General features: G+C 37.4%; 1 long non-coding RNA gene across 5 annotated transcripts in view; it reads left to right on the top strand.

The window, feature by feature from the left end:
- LOC125483544 overlaps positions 1 to 17,873 on the top strand; it is a 45,877-nt gene that overhangs the window by 9,231 nt on the left and 18,773 nt on the right. The window contains exon 3 of one of the 5 annotated variants that reach the window (XR_007262487.1): positions 14,662 to 14,856. The exons of 1 other annotated variant lie outside the window; for it this stretch is intronic. This is a non-coding gene — a long non-coding RNA (uncharacterized LOC125483544). Of the gene's footprint in view, positions 1 to 3,288; positions 3,645 to 7,316; positions 9,270 to 9,292; positions 10,406 to 14,661; positions 14,857 to 17,873 lie in introns of those variants that run through there. 3 more of the 5 variants (XR_007262485.1, XR_007262486.1, XR_007262489.1) reach the window with 3 other exon arrangements.

Raw genomic sequence — 17,873 nt, 5'->3', positions numbered from 1 at the left:
TGATTGGATGATACCGATCAAGTTCTCTCGAAGATGATATACCACTCTGCTGAACTGCCCATCTCTTCTTTAAAGTCAGATTACAAAGAGATGAAAGGAGTTGAAAGTGAACATCATGAAGCTTCCTTACAAACATCGCGCGGTTCTTACAGGGCTTGCTAGGAGCGTGTAGTACATTTCCAGTGGAGATTTGAAATCAATAGACTCGCAAAAGTAAAGTCTGACTCCGAGCTGAGTGGGGAGGTAAAACCAGTGAGGGGTTACCGCACTGGGGGCAGCATGGGTTGACGTTGTCCCGTTCCAACGGTTGGTGAGGGGCGAACGCGAGTTATCCCCCGGGAAATGCATTAGGCATCGGGAAGGTTAGTCAGGCTACGCGGCCTCTGCACAATTCCCAGCGGCTCGTTCAGAGAGGCGTTTACCTGGCCCCTTGGGGACTCAGGAGATGGTCACCACAACAGATTGCGGAACGAGGAAGGGCAAAGTGACTTTAACCATCAGAGAAAGCAATGGGATACCCCCCCACCCCCCAAAAAAAACAAACTAGTTTTGGAAGGGTAAGAATGTAGAGGGAATACTGTCAGATCTTTGGGAATAAGCCAGTTGTGGACCACTCGACAGAAAGTTCAGGCCAATCATAGGCAGAAAATGTCACTTCTGGATTTTGTGTGGACAAAGCCAGAGCTTTAGAAAATGTGTAATATCAAATCGTGCATAAAACGATCGAACAGCGTTTCTTCCCATTAAGTGACAGCTTGCACAGGGCGTTTTCTAACACATTGCCGGAACCAGAGGGAACAGTTACTGAAAAATAGATAACCATCAAACAACAAATTCCAAATACTAATAGCAAATAAGATGCAGCATCGAACTAAGCCGTGCTATTGTGGAAATAACTCTCTGCTCTGCGTATTTCTCTGTGTGAATACTTCTGTATGTATTTAGTTGGCAAAACTATTTTGGATGAAAAATGGAAATTGACAGAGCAAGTGCTGCCAGTGCAGTGAGCTGCTGCAGCCATCTCCTGCCCAGGGCTCTGTAGTGAAACACTAGTTTTGAGCTATAATGGTGACATACGGCATTGTGTATTTGATTGTTAGGTGGAAGAGCACTTCTGGCAAGGTCATTGGCAGAGTGAACAATCAATAGCAGATCAGCAGATTAAGATATCATGACATCTAGATTCCAAGCCATTTATTTGTTTATTAACATGAATTGGATACTTCATATATTCTGATCTAAACTTAATTTCAAAGCTGCTTTTCTTTTTTCCCCCTTTTCACTACGTTTCAATCCCATCACTGGTGTCCTCTTTCTCCCATAAACTAAAACATAGCCATGAGCTGGATGGGTTGTGTTTTGTCCTAAGATATCTTCTACAATAGTGACCACTGAAGATGTGTGAAGTTATGACACAGGGCAGCTTCATTGCTGTCCTTTCCTCAGTTCCTTGGGGTAGTATCATCATATGACTCAATGCCTCACTGGAATAACACATATGAGGAAACAGTTATGTTGGGGTTCAAACTGCTTTTTTGTTATATCCAGAAAAAACCGATTGACTGGACCTCTATACACTGTGATGTGGTTTCATTTCAAACTTAATACATAAATGAAACATAAGAGGCATGTATTGCAAGAGTTAGTTAATACCAGCAAAATCAAAGAAAAAATTTCAAAGCAAGTTTTTTTCAAAAAAAATAAAATTCATGATGATAATGTAATGCATGCAAACTTGTAAAACCTAAAGGCTAACTGTTTAATACATGCTAATTGTAAGTGTGTCAGCGCGCAGTGTAGTCTGCACTTAAGTTGTGGTGCTGACCAACACTTCCTCAGAGAGTAAGTGGTAAATGCAAAGAAAGATTAGCTTCTACGCTCTTGAGCCCCTCTGTGCTTCTACATGCAGTTGAACGTTTACATGTAAACAGTCCTGTAATTGCAGAAGCATGACTTTGGAATTCATTTGTTCTAGAGTAGCAGCAGGCACTTATGCAATAAACAGTTTGGGCACATGTGTCCTTTAATCTGGGGATATACCCACCTGCGGCTGTACACAGACCAGTGAAGTTCAGTAGACCATCCTATCTTCAAAGTGTCCATTGTTATGATAGTTTAAGTAAAGCTGGTTGCTTGTTCATTCTGTTAAAAAAATACTTTTGGTGCAATCCTTGTCTGTTTTCATTGTTAACTCTCAGTTGGTTTATTGTACTTTTTTGATGAAAGCTTCCATAATAAAGGGTGCTGCTCTCATCAGTGTAAAATGATCAATATCCAATACTGGACACTGTTGTGACAAGGCCATCTCTTCAATGGGAGCCCATACCATGCCACAAAACAAATTTCAAGGCATTCTACACAGTTTCATGCTAGGAACGATTGGATAGTTCAAACAATTCACTTGGCTGAAAGATGTCTCCTTTGTGAGGTATTTATTGTATGTCATATTTCTTTGTATTTCATAAATGTATATTTCATGTATAAACTACTTAATTGATTAAGATTCTTCATCACTCAAACACTGCAAGGTTGATGAACACAGAGAGGTGACTCCATTGAATTCCAAGTTTTTACTACACAGGAAAACTTCAAACTAAATAGGAAAGGAAAAAGCAGTTTACCTGAATAATGAGTTTTATTTGTTATTAGAACAAACAACAAAAAAAGGCAGCGCCAGATGCAACTAGTTCAGATGGCCCTTGTCAACTTAACGACTCTTGAAGATGCAACTGAACTGAATCCAACCTTTGTACCATTTTCTATACCCCGATTCTAGCATCCAGCAGTCCTGCTAATCCAGTAGAATTTGCTTTTAGCAGCTTAGCCAGAGTGTCAAGCCCTCCCCTGCTTCTGATTCAGAGAAAAAAAATTCCTTGACATTTATACAGACAGCATATTCAAACTTGCCTAACACCTTTGAAACTTTATGTGTCTATATATGTGTGTGTCTATGTGCATGTATGGGGGATATGTTGCACGTTGTTGTATTAGCAGTGGCTGTTGCTAGCTACAGTACACACATCTGTGGCTGGCAGGAAGGAGTTGTCTTCAGTAATTAATGTAATGAAATATTCATCTGCGCTACCTTTTCAGTAGTCTCACAAATTAGGCTGTAACACTTAATGTCTGCACTGCCTCCGTTTTTATTATAATGGCAGGTTTTGCATCCGCAATTAGGACTTATACTGACAGTTACAATTTCCAAGGGATGGTAAACAGCGTGGTGTATGAGAAGCGTAATCCACGTGCAAAGCCCCCATCTCTTTAACCTTGTTGTTTTTTGTGCAGAGGTTACCTTTTCCCGACAGTGCAAAATCGACTTGACATAACTGTTCATCAGTTTCAAGGTTCTCCCTCGAGGTATTTACATCAAATCAGCCCAGTCAAGCTTCAAGTTGAAATTGGCAGCCCAGAAACTGACAGGGTTGGGACTGGGAAAGAGACAGCACATAGGCAGCGAATTGACAGCAGCAGGGTGAAAGAGACAAAGCTTCTCGGCTTCTGTGGAAAAATAAGATCAGCCCTAACAGTGCAGGTCAGCACAACGCAAGGCACTCTTTCAAGGCTAGCATGGCTGTTGTGCAGTTTTTATTCTGGGTGTGGGGTATGCGAAGGTGAAGCTAAAACGTAGTAACCTGGTGACACAATAAAAAGGAATTTGTGAAAAAATTGTAATCAGTTCTAAAGTTAAAGATAATATTTTGTCACTTTTGGTTTTATGTGAAAACTGTAAAAACAATCATAATTTTTAAATGCTTGCTTCCTTTGATAGCCCAGCAGTTTTGTAATTAGTGGGAGACAGCACTGATCAAACTCAAATGGTCTGGTTCGAAAAGTTACTTCAGTACAAAAAAAATCTGATTAGTGCAGATACACTTCATTCAAACATCAAGCATAAAGGCCTGGGTGGGTGAGGGTGGGGGATGTGGTGCAAAATCCTTTAAAATTGCTTCATTTGAGCACCCAGAATTGAAAAGATACTATTTTAAAATTGCATGGTAATTGAAAAAAAAGAAAATAAAAGAACATCCTAAGGTGTCCGTCATGTGTCAAAGGAAATAAACAGCAGCCATCGATCCTCTGCTGAGACATAAAAAGTTTTGGATGCACTGTGAAGAAATAAATAGGCAGACCCCTCAGTTTCTGAATGGTACGTTGATACTGCCCGGGCAGCCCAATGCCTGAAAAAATATCTGTCCTATCTCTATTCAAATAATAAAGGTTCACCTTATAAGTTAAACATTCTTTGAAATACTTTCCTTCAGCTTTGCATTTGACAGGCACTGCACATCTATTGATGGTTTTTCTACAAGCAGTGTTGAGCTAAAGTGGTGTGACCAGAGAGTTTTGTTAAGCTCTGAACAAAAGATTGGAGATGCCTCACTGGCATTGTCCATGCATATATATTGGCCCTTGTCACAGTTTTACTTGATTTAATGCTCTGTTTATTCCTGTCTGTGCTTTGAGACCTCCTTTTGCCAAGGTGCAGGCAAGCAGCTCGTAACTAAGTTCTGCAACCTGCAGATTTGTTTTCCTTGTATGTTTGTGAAAAAGAGAATTGTAGTTCACTCCTCAGGTTGTTTCAAGAAAAAAGTGTTTGCTGTGAGATTTAATCGTGGGTGGGAGGTGGCATAGGGGCACTCTGCAGAGGTAGTCATGGGAAGCGTCTCTTGATTGGAAAGAATGCACGGCAGGTCACGGTGTGAGTTTGCAGGGAGCCATAGCCAGTGTAAACCCCTAGAAGCAGGTACTTTGTTTCCTGTCAAAAATCAAAAGCCACACAGTTATGAAAAGGTTGGTGGCGTCACTTTTTAAATTGTGACAGCTACAGTTGTCATAGTTTCCGCAACATTTACATTATTGTGAGCCTCCCAAAAGAAATCATGATATATGCATCTCCTGTTTGAGTTCAAATGCTTCTCTCAGCACCCAGCTTGAGAATTGTCCAAAATTTGAGATTGTTTCCCATCAATTGAAATCAACTAAACCGAGTTTTATCTACTGCGAGAAAAATATAATTCATGTTACATTTAAAATTGCAGTCGAGACTATGATCTATTCTTCAGGAGGGTCTCCGTCAAATGATCTTATTCATGGGCATGTTACTTCTGGATGGGTGTTGATATTAATTATTGAGTGAGAGAAGGAAACAAGTTACTAAAGAAAGAAGAATGAAGAAAAACATAGAGCACAGCATGGAAACAATAATGTACACTGAAAATTACGCATAGACACAACCCAGAGAAGATGCAGATATAGATACCTATGCAGATGCAGATACCATATATAAACACACAGCTACAAATGCATTGGCATGTATTCCGACAGACACAGCCACAAAATATATATCTTTACTTGTCACTGCTGTTAGATTAGGACCAGAATGTTTACATTGTGCACACCAACATTACAGCTGACTTTTCAGGAATATACACAAATCTTTAACTCTATAAAATGGCTTATCCTTAGAGAAAGGGATTTGGCTTTGGGCTCCTAAAAGCATGGGAGCTTAGTATTTTTAAAAATCACAGAGGTGCTGGGCTTTCATGTATACAGCATTATCAGAATCAGACCAGTTAAAGCCTACTACATTTAGTTAAAACATTTCATCCCACCCCATCTCAAACTGTGCACCACATTAGCAAACTCTGGATATGCATCTCAATTATTTTAGACACATTTTAGGATTACAAATTTCAAAAGCTGAACAATGCTGTTCAATCCCAGAAATGTGAATAGTCAAATTTGCTGTAAAGAGTATTACCATCCATTCTATCACTGGTGTGCAAGAACCCCAAAGCACTCCTACATAATTAAATAAGGTTGTAACTGTCTGATCTGAATCCGCAATCCTCCCTAACCCTTTTCTCTCGGTTGAACATTTGGACAGGTAACCTGACACAGATGCAGTCACAGTCTTGATATGAGGGGTGGTGGAAATCAAATTCAGTTTAGATCAAATGATTGAAATTGAACTTGAATCCCATTACAAGCAGGACAGGAGCAACATGACATTGATGATGTGTTTGCAGGCTTATGACCCAGTTATCAGTACCCTGTGGTGGAAAAATGGATTTGTGTCCTCAGTGAAGCAGGTAACAGCCCATTTTTCAACAGCAGCAGTTCAGATACACTGTCTGCCTCCAGAGTATTTCTCTATGGGCAGTTCACCCTTTCACTGAGGTGGCTGGGGCAATGTTTTCAATGTTGGAAGTAATTGGCTACTTGCACTGTTAGTTGCATTTATTCTCAACTGAAACTGACTGGCAAGAAAAGAAGGAAACAACGTCAGAGCAGCAGCGACTCCAAACTGAAGAAGAGTTTGGCCACATTGATTTTATTTTACTTTAGTGGAGCGATTTGTCCATCAAGTGTCTCCTGGTATAGCTGGCTTTGGACTGTAGGATATCTTGATAGTGCCAGTTTGCCCAGCTCAAAGTGTACCTTCTCTGCGTGCAAAACACAAAGCTTCTCTGGTAATGTAAAGCCTCAGCTTGACGTATACTACATATAAAGATACCAGATGTCTGGCAGTGAGTTACAAAGCTCAGTCCGATGCTTCTAATGACATCATGTAATGGCATTGTGATTTGGAAGTACTAAATTCAAGTGGTTATTGAAAGCCAACCACACTTCTTGTTTGCATTAGAGCTTCAAACTCATTGCCAGCAGTTTGTTAGTCTGTCTGTTTATGCTTAATAGTTTTTTTGTTAATTTCTTTCTGGCATATTTTTACGATGCAGAGTCTGTTTCTTGACGTTAGTGTACCTTGATTGTAAGTACCCATTTGTGTCTGCTTTCTGGCAACCTTCTTCCATAACCCGAAGTGTACCTTCAGCATTTGCACATCATCAAGTAATGTCCAGTAGACAGCTGTTGTGCATTGTCTACATCCCAGTTGATCTATGACAATGAAATACCACTTGGAAAGAATAATTTTGGCTCCTTAAATATTCTGAAATACAATATTCTTTACATATTAAAGGTACATCACTTAATGGTGGTGTACAGCACTTTGAAGTGCGTGTGCAAATCGCTGATTTCAGAATATGCTCCATTATGGTATTTCTGTGAGAATGCTAAATGAATTTCATAGAAGCCAATTAGGATCTACTTAAAGACACTTTTCAAAATGCTTTACACTTTGTCCCTCATGATGCAATGTCACATTTATGTGAAGAAATAAAACAAATCTTAAGGAGTTTTGTTAAATCATGGAGTATTTGAGAAATAGTTTATTGGAATTGTCTGGAATGTCTATGTTGGTGTTATTTTCTAATTATAAAAAATAAATTGACAGTGGCTATTTTTTAAAGGGACCTGACAAGCTGACAGAGTGGAACCTGTGACTCATTCCTGCCTCAAATCATCAAGTGACATACAGGGAGTGCATATTTTAATGGATGGGCGTTGGAATGAAGATGATTTTGAAAGAGGTCGAACCCCTTCTTGTCAGTCTGAGAAGGGTTGGCTCTCTGCTGTAAAATCAGTTCTAAGTGCCATTAGTCTGATGTCCTTGATATTTGATGCAGGTTTTCTCTGAACTGGTCTAATTTCTACACCTTTCCATATGAAGCAGTGAAACGCCTATGTTCCTGTTATCCTCACCGGTTAAGTTTGCTTAAACTGTCTGAGCTCTTTGAATTTTGAATTCCGTTGATGCTATCAATTTTGTCATTTAACAGCTGTGAGAATGATCACTAGAGCTAAAATGTTTTAAACCATTGGGGCTGAGAATGGAATTGTCATTGAGGATTCTCATAGTAAAAACTTTCTGCTTTAAATTGCACTTGTAAAGAGTGTGTGGATTTGAAGAGAGAGCTCAAGGAGGGGTTAAAACCTAGTTCTCAGGCTAAGAGCAGAAGGCTATGTTATTTTAATGGTGCTTAAATTGAGTTTGAAGGCAATTTTGCTGTGTGAAATGAATATTGAAGCTAAATTAAATTGTGACCACCAAAAACCCTTTTTTGTGAGTTAATATATATTTTGATGTTTTAATTAATTTTTACATTATTACTTGATTTACTTAGTAATGAGGCAAAATTAATTAATAATTATAATAACAGTAACTCATTCCCAGGAAGGTTATACTAAAGTAATTACAAATTAAAAATGGAATCTTGTAGTTTTGCTTTGTGTTCTAGTAATGTGCAATAAAATAATTTAAGGCCAAAAAACTCTTTCATTTGCAATATAATTGCTTCTTTTTGCACATCCTCAGTACAGTTAATTAAAAGCGCTGATTATATTCAGTTACGCTACCTTTGTACCTAAAACATCTTGACCAAATGATAAAACAGGTGCAAGTATATTTAAAAGTAAAATTGCAATTAGCATTGGAAATTGTGAAATTGATAGAAATTGCTGCTAATTTTAGTCTGTGACAACATAATTTATCCACCTCAAACACAGATAGTGCTCAAACGAACAATTACCTCCTTCTCCATTTGCAATCTGCAGGTGAAAGTGTTTGCTAAATATTTAAGCAACGTGAGGATGTTTTCTCATATTGAGTAGGTTTCTACAGTGTGGAATGGGAGAGAGGAGTTGAATGAATAGTTTCTGGTTAAAGGTATAGAAATAGATAAGACTTTCTTTCTCCTTCTCTGGGAGAGGTTAAGTTGCTTGTGAGGTGGCCTCTTTACATGGAATACATTAACCCATTAAGGGCCAGGCTGGCACCCTGCACTGTGTTGAAGTTCATTCTGTTCATTCACAGAATCGTATCTTGTGCATTTCTTGAATGGCTGTTCCATTTGTAACTGACACTAGAAATGCCCAGAGTACAATTTGTGCGAATGTTTGTATCACTTATGCTCTTCTGTTCCGATAAGTCTGAGAATGAAATGGAGGACTTGAGAAGAAATGTTAGGTAGTTGTGCCACTGCAGAAGGTGGCTACAAAAGGTGACATATTTTTGAAGTGAAGTGAAGGTGAGAAGAAATCTTAATTCAGCACATAAACTGTGAGGGACACGTTATATATTTTTTAATTAAGTTAGATATGTCAGCCTGGCCTGTGCAATTTAATTTCCAATTGTACATTATATGTTTGCCTTGAATGGAAATATTGATATCGTACTTCTGCTCTGATTTAAGTATCATATTTAAACAGTACATTTTACATAAATGGATATATTTATAAGCATGTTTAATTAGTACAATTATAACGCACACAGTGTTTCTGTTTACACAGTACCTGCACTGTAGTTAAATAGGAACATTTATAAATTGTTTTCTGTAATTGAATAAACATGTTTATAAAGTGTTTACTTCTTTTTTTCTTCATTCAGTTTTCTCCCTGTACTATATTTCTTCCAAATATAAAGGCTCATGCTTGAAGACAGTTCCGTTAGGTTTCAGTGACCCTCTACTACTTCCCCCAAGTGGTCTTAACAGGTGGTGAATTCAAGTGTACTTAATTATAAACTGACTATTTAAAAGAAGCTTTTTGTACTGTACACATCATTTGAAATGAATGCATATGTTGCAACCTCGGTCAATTTAAATGGATTGTTCATGCAGAGTAAGACTATTTATATCTTATACAAGACAAGAACTACCTGAATAGGGTAGTTCTTTTGAGTTAAACCTGTGCACTATTAAACAATATATTACTTTATTGAACAGAATTAAAAAACATATTATTTTACTGGATGATTTCATACAAGATATGCTTGAAATAAACATGTTAATCTAATATGAACTCTGCTCTTTGTTGTCTAACTGAATACATTTATACAGCATATTTGACATGCAGATGATTATATAGTTTATGGACTCTTCTAAAATAGGCATATTTACTTTGTATCATCTATCTAAAGAAATACATGTAAACAATGCGTGCTCAATTTAAATCAGCATGTTTCTACAATATGTGCTCCATTTAGGAAGACACAATTTACGCAGCATGTGCTGTATTTTAATATGTTTGTTTCTACAATATGTGCTCGATTTGCATAGACTTGTCTGTACCTGTGTTCAACTTAAATGGACATTTGTGTACAGTGTTCACTCTGTTTGAATAGACTTATTTGTATAATACCTGTGTTCTACTTAGAGGAGCACTTTTGTACAGCACGTGATTCTATTCAACAAATGCATCTTTATATTCCTGGCCCTCTATTAAAATGGTTTACTTTGTAATATTTTTGCTCATTAAATCAGATAATTATTTTGATGAGCTTTATGTTTGATTCATGCACCATTTTTCCTAATATGCAGAGTAAATTTTCTCTAAGAATGGCTTTACAAGTACGCCAAAGCCACTTGCATGGAAGCATTCTGCAGTGGTACCATCCTATGAAGTCTATTATTTTATACCTCCATTAGATTACATCTGACAGTTTCTGTTTCAGTGTTTTAAAAAATCTTTTACCATTTTGGACATAAAGTGAATTAAAGAGAGAGTGGAATTTAGATTCAATTCGAAATGGATGTTTTAGATAGTTCATGTAAATGCTGGTGTGATTGTAATATGTCAATTTTCACAGAAAAAAAACAATAAAAGGTGAATAAAATAACAAATCTGCTCTTTCATAGCATTGAGACAATGATAATTAGATAATTAGATAGGAATTGATTGTCTAGATTAGGAGATAATTGCAAATGCCACTAAAATAGTTCTGTGAAAATTTCAAGCCTAAGTTCTGCTTGGTTTATATAATTTGTCTTCTAATGTGTGCCATGTGAGTCACAAATACTGTTTGAATTATTCTTTTCATAATATTAGACACAAAACCAAGCCTTGTGTAGCACAAGAGAACAATCTAACCTCAATGGGATTACTTTAGCTGTGTCCTTCTGCCCTGCCACTTACCTCATCCCTAAAATCATAACATTAAAATGATTCCTTCAATAAAGTGAAGATACAAAGCCAGGCTTCTGCAGGGGAGAACAAGATGAAGTTTGGTCTTTACAGCCTTAATTAAACCATATACCACTGTCAGATTCCAAATAAAATGTGCACACCATTTGGTATTCTGTGACCAGCCACACAGGTTTGGGCTCTTACACCCAAGTGACAAATTGTTAGCGCCTTATCCAGTCCAAAGTGGATAGTGGAAATGTTTGTATTTTGTGTTTGGCTGTGTCTTGGGACTGAAGATGTCTCTTCTACACAGCATGTCAAATCTGGTTAACACACCACTATTTATCTTTACTGCTTAACTGGAACAATAGTATGGTGCACCGAGTGCTTGTAGATTGCACCAAGCATGTAGCCACTTTTTGATGCTTCTTTTGTGCTCTGTTGAGCCACTCCAGTGAGCAGATCAGGCAATATTTCATAAGGTAGTTTGGGATTTTGTGAACCTTTCAGGAAACAAATTGTATTCGACAAGTTTAGCATGAGTGAGCTGCCTCAAGACCATTGAAGGGTAGAAAATAGATGCAGAAGACATTGAGAACCCAAGCTTTGTGTATACATGTTTACATTATATGTTTGTGTTGTGTTTTTTGCTTATTATGTTGTATGTGCTTTGTATCTTGCTTCTGGTGTATGTGTGTTTGTATGTATCATTCTGAGTGTTATGAGAGGAGAGCATTATTCCTAATAACCATTTACTAGTTTGTAGGTAAGCGATATATTTGTTACTTTTCCTACTTGTGCCACAATTATGTGATCTTCTGGAGTTTCTTCTCAGTGCATTTGAGCCATCAATCTGGTTTCAAAGATCCCAGGAGCACCCCTGACCTGACGTAAGGGGTTCTCTTCCTTGGGGGTTGATGTAAATGGCTTAGTTCATCCAAGGTTGTGATTCTGTGATGTTCTCCATTTGTTTTCTTTCCCAATCCCTGAAATTTGATTGTTCCATTCTCTGAGCTCATAGAAAGCAAGGTCATTTACCAGAGTAGCATGAATTCAATTCTTATTCACAAAAACATTTCCCCATTTCTGCTTGTATCAGGTGACAGCACTATTGTTACAAATAAAGAATCATATGGAAAAATTCAGAAGCTTTTTTTAATCGGGTACCATTTTTCCTCCAAGTTTTTCTCCTCCTGTCTTGAAGGTGCTTAGATATAGAGTCATGATGCTGATAACTGTTGTTCCTGATCCCTGGTGACTCTTCTTCTTGTGATAATCTAGTTAGAAATTGGCAACAGGTTATTCACATCTAAGTATTTCCTAACATTAATACAACAGGTTACTGGTTTAGATAGGTTTCTTTTTCTTCAATTCAGTTTATGTAAGCTTTTATTATTCTAAGTAGAGGATAATATAGAGGATAAGTCAAATACTATAGGAAATAATATGGCCTCCAAATAAATTGTAAAATATAGTGCACGACCAAATTCCTGACTACAACCTCAATAAGTAGTCAGTCATACCTGCAGATTAGAGAAAAGTAGACGATTATTTATCTCCGCAATGCTTAATGGACTGTTTTCATAGTCCATTATTTTTTGGTTCTGGATTGAATAACTTGGTAATCTGTCTTCTGATTCTCTCTCGGGGGAGGGTAAAGGGTGACATCGCTCTCAGCTCCAGAACTGTCAGTGGGAAAACAATCCCTAATTTCATCATAACATACTGTTTGCTTATATCCACATAATGTAACTTGCACGCCTAGGATATGCAGCAAATGGGGAAAGCATGCATGGATTTCACAGGTAACGGGATTACGTGGCCATATAATTGATCCATGTGGGAAAATGACAGAGCTCTAAATGTGTCTACACTTTGAAAATGGAGTTTATGAAATGCACATTCGTATGTTTGAAGCAATCAATATGTCAATTCTAACAGATCTTGGTACCAGCTGTTTTATGAAGAGAGTGCATGCTCTTACAGTTCTTCCCTCTGCCTTAACTCATTCATAGGCACATGCCTGTTATGTTGATAGGAATAGAATCATGGTGCAATTGGAAAGCTTGTGAAAAGAGTAGAGATTAATTGTTATGTATCATTTCAGTTGACCTTCACTGACACACTGCCATACAATAGAACCTATATTCAGATAGTATTAATAAACACTGAAATTAAAGGCATTTTCCTGATGTCTGATTATTTAGATAGGAGTGTAAACCATGCAGACAATGAATAGAAATCCTGTCCATCTCAAATCCTGACTGGATTGATATATGTATATTTTCACACGCAACAAGTACTAGTTCAGCAAAGAAAGTTCCAAATTAGAGTGGAAAGGCAACTATAGTGACTATAAAAAGTGTCAACACATCATTTGGAGGCAACAGGTACAGAATATGCATTGGAATTAGCATTGCAATCAAATATAAAACCATCAAAGCTTAAAACTCCCTGGGTGCTCCTTTGTGATTATTCGTATGGCTTGCGCATGCCCTTGAAAGCAAAAGGTCCCTTGCCCGGTATTCCTAAGAGCTCTGGAAGCTTATCCATAATGAAGGGGGAAGGCTTAATGTGGTAGTCTATGGATGGGAAAAGAGAACACACTTTAAAAGAAATTCATGATTGTGTCCTGTTTCACTTTGAAGATTAAAAGTAGTTAACATTAAAAGCACAATAATACCAAAAAAGAACAATCGGTGTGCTAAAGCCCCTTTGACTTTTCTTTTACACTTGAAGTACATGGTCTCCGCTACACTCACACATGCTTGCATATTTATCGCTATACAAGGACTGGAGTTGCAAAATACCTACTGCAGGGGCCAAAGATATACATTAACCATGTAATGAAGAAACTGCTTTCCAGTGCGTCACAATATTATGATCTACTGCTACGCTGTGATATGTAAAATCTACTTCATTTTCTGCTAACCTGACAATTCCACTTAATAAACTTCAAAAATGCTGAAGCCTCTTACTTGTTCAAATAAACTTTAATATTCTGAGAAAATAATTCTCATTGCATTCAGCAGTATAGTGTTCTGGCAACTGTTATATCATGACTCTCTGAAGGACCCATGCTGCGTGGATTTTCTATCTTGCAAGCTAGACTTTTCAATGTGTACATGCAGGCCAATTTGTAGAGATCAAAAATGGTTAGAGGCATGTGAATTGCTGTACTTTATAGAGCACCATGCCTTTTGAAAAATCTTAAGATGCAATGAAACTCTCAATCTGTTCAGAATCACTGATAGTTCTACCAACACAATTTCATATACATCCTAATTGCTCCGATATTTACCATTCCTGCACCAGAGCTTCTGCCAGAAATATTACAAATTTTTCATAGCAATTTTCCTTTAAAGAATGTTCCTTTCATTTAACAGATGAATCCTTCCTGAATAAAAATGTAGTTGTAAAAATAATAATCAACATTAAATCTTCTTTATGTTATGTACTTTTAATGCAATATAAGCAAACACATTTACCTGTAAGCCTTACTGGGAGTAAAAGCTAGTGAGTGATTCTGTCCTTGCGGAAATTATCAATATATTTTAACTTCAGGATCAGCGTTTCTTTTTAGTTTTAGGTCCATTTAAGTAACAGAGGGAATTTAATTTCATACCTAATTTACAAATTGATATTCCAATTGAACAGATATCATCAAAGAAAGATGTTCTTAATGTAGAACAAAACACCTTGTTTTGGCTATTCAGCACTCTCATTACCTGGAAGATTCAGGATAAAATTGTATCCTTGCCACTTTTCAAATAGTGTTTGATATACAGAATATGTCTGGCTGTTATGTAGTTTGACTACTGAAATCTTTTTTTCAAATGTTTTTTTTTCTAGAAGCATCAAATAAAGGGAATCTTCACAAATATTTTTAATGCTACTAAAACACCGCAACTAAAAGAAACTTAACTCCTGACATCCCCTTCCCCTCTCAGGGAAATCAAACATTTTTACATTGTCCTCCAGAGCTACAGTTTCTTAGCAAGAAGTGAAAAAATGTAAGTCAAAAACATCTTTATATCACAAGCAAGCAAACTGGCAGACATTTGTAAAATTTTGATATGTAGATTTATGGGGGTTACATAATCAAACTTTTTTAAAAAATGATCGAGGAAGGGTGGGCAGAGTTAATATGTCAATCAGGATGCAAAAGTAAAGGAAAATTTACTTGTTACATGTCTGTCACGTGGCTGGTCTCTCTCTTTTGCTTTATTTCTCTCTCGCTTCACGGTGACATCTGCTATCAGGCTAAGCAGGTGTTCCTGTGTAAACGAACGTGGCCTGTTTGTGTTTCACTGTACTTGCTACTGCACAGTCAAATGAGCAGTGTGATTAAGAATCCTGTAAATTTTTGAAAAGGGACGGATGGCTGCCCTACCAGAACCTAATTACAAAGGCAAGAACATCCGCGGCTCAGTGCTATCACTGCAGTGGCGAACAGCAGAAATTAATAATATATAATAGCATCATTCTTGCAACTTATAAATGAAGTAAGGTGGGGGAGGTTTCTGCTGATGCGCCGTTTCATGTTAATTTTGCAAGATTGAATAGAAATTGGAATTTTAGTGAGGTGAAACCTTGCTGACATGCTGCTGCAAGTTGCGAACATGGGATTAACACTGCATCTTAAATATAATGTCCCTATGATTTGAGTGAGGCTGCTTTAATCTGTGAAGCCCAAACTATCCAGCTGAGAGATGCATCACAGTTACACCTGGTTTGGAGTCTCTGAGGAAGTCTGTGATGGCCACTTAATAATAAGATGTGGTGAAGTATTCCGTCCTAAAGCAATACCTTTAATAGCCTCCAGTGATAGTTACATTGATAATTTCAACTTGCTTGCCTTAAATCATTCAGTGAGTTGAACAAGCTGTGAGGAAATGGTCTCCCTGAAGTAGCAGCAAGCAGTCCTGATTTCCTTAGTATATAAACCAGCAGGGCAGAGGCGCCAGTCCAGCTGAATAAGTAAAGAGAGGTAAAAGCCACACCTGTACTGGCCCTATTAATGAGAAGAAATTGCACCCAGTCACTTACGAGCTTTTATTCCCAGCAAAGCATACTAGTAAATGCACATTTGCTTATATTGCATTAAAAGGTACATAATGTAAAGAAAAATTTATTGCAATTATTGTTTCACAACTGCTACGTTTATATACATTTTTAAGTGAATAAATCATTACAATTTTACTTAGATTAGCAAAAATGAACGTCTGTGTTTAAGACAATTAAAATATCAGAGTCAACTAGATGTTGTAAACTATACAAAATAGGAGATGATTTCAAACTGCTGATTATGTAACTGCCTTTTACCACACATGGGTGGTTTATTATAAGCAAGAATGTTGTTTTGTTATGGTCTTTTTTTTTAAATTGAAGTCGCAGTCCAGTAATGGCAACAAACGTCAAAATGCTTGGTCTGTCACAGACCCTACTTACAAGCAAATCTGTGTTGCTTTTGCAGTGACTTATCTCTGTTGCACCATGTAACTGGGGGAGGGGGAGAGACACACACGGCACAAACTATCCTACAAATGTCAGTTTATTTCACAGTGTGTACAGCTCTTTCACAATAATTGGTAACACAATTTGGCAAGAAACCAACTGCATTTCAGAGTTTGAAACAAAACATCAAACCAGTTGTTCAAGTCAATTTTGTACACACAATGTAATTTAAAAAGAATTTATGCAGAAGGGTTAGGAAGCACAGATCAGGTACAAATTCACTTGTGACCTCCATAGCCTCTTGGCAAAGCAACATCCTTAATTATACGTAACATTAATGTTCACACAGCAATGTTGAGTAGCATAACCTTTATTAATGTCACATGTTGGAGATTTTAATTTTCAACATGCAGGCATGCTGTGTCAGACATCATTTTGTCCTTTTCTTTGACTTTTGGCATATAAATTCATTCTTTTAGGAGTTTGATGTGGAATAAGTATGTAACCCCATCGGAAGTTACAACAGATGTCAAGCCTGTGTCCTGTCACACTACATTTTTGTGCTACCATATGTCATTGTCCCCCATTACTGTCTGCCCTTGCTCCACATCCCACCCGTTTCCCTTAATTGCCCACTTTGAGAGTTTGTTTAAATGCACCGTTACTGTTAAAAACAAAATGAACGTTCAATCCTGAACTGAAAACAATCTGAATTACATTTTCAAAATACATTTGGTATCAAATTACTAAGTGTATAGTTACAAATCAGAAACCTTTGCGGTCTACGTAGCTTTAAAGCAAAAAGCAGACTCCTCTGCCACTTGAGACAGAACATTGAATACATGAGTTACTGAGTTGAAAGGCTCATAATGCTACCACTAATCATGAGAATGAAGCATGGATAGTTTGTAAAAGTCATTTGGATTTCAAGTCAAAATCACAGTCTGGGGTTGATTTTTTTTTGTGCGGTTATAAAAGAAAGAAGAAATATGTTGCATTGGAATAGAATGTGCTTCAGAGTCGAAAAGTATTTTTTCAACTGAGGTCATTATTGCAATGTTGTAGCCAATTTGTGCACAGCAAGGTCCCACAAGCAGTATTAGGATAAATGACTGGGTAATCTCTCTTTCTGTGATAACTGTTAGCCAGGACAATTGGAGAACATCCCTATTCTTCTCTGAGAAGCACCACAAGATCTTTTATGTCTGCCTGAGAGGGTGGGTGGAGAGTGATGCCTCATGTTTAATATTAGATCTGCAAAGTGTACCATGTATAGAATTTAGAAAACCAATTTTGGGGCACCATTGATGACCAGCAGGTGAAATATACAAAGCAGAGAGGCGGACGTCTGCTCCCTAATCCATGCTAAGTTAGCTGATCTCAGTTGGGTAACAACAGGGGTGCTACAATTAACCTTATTACTGCAGGTTAGGGGATGGGAAAATTATCTAGAGATCCAAGTCCTGAAAATTATCCAGAAATTCCTGCTGGAAATGTGTTGTGTGGACAAGGCAGGAGGATAACATCTAGCGCAAGTATGATGACTACCACCACTCCCTAGGTCCGTTATCAAAGTTGGCACTTGTGCAAAGGCTGAAACATAAATA

This window comes from Rhincodon typus, chromosome 7 (assembly GCF_021869965.1).
Source record: "Rhincodon typus isolate 14 chromosome 7, sRhiTyp1.1, whole genome shotgun sequence".
NCBI lineage: Eukaryota > Metazoa > Chordata > Chondrichthyes > Orectolobiformes > Rhincodontidae > Rhincodon > Rhincodon typus.
This window is presented reverse-complemented; position numbering and strand designations above follow the sequence as displayed.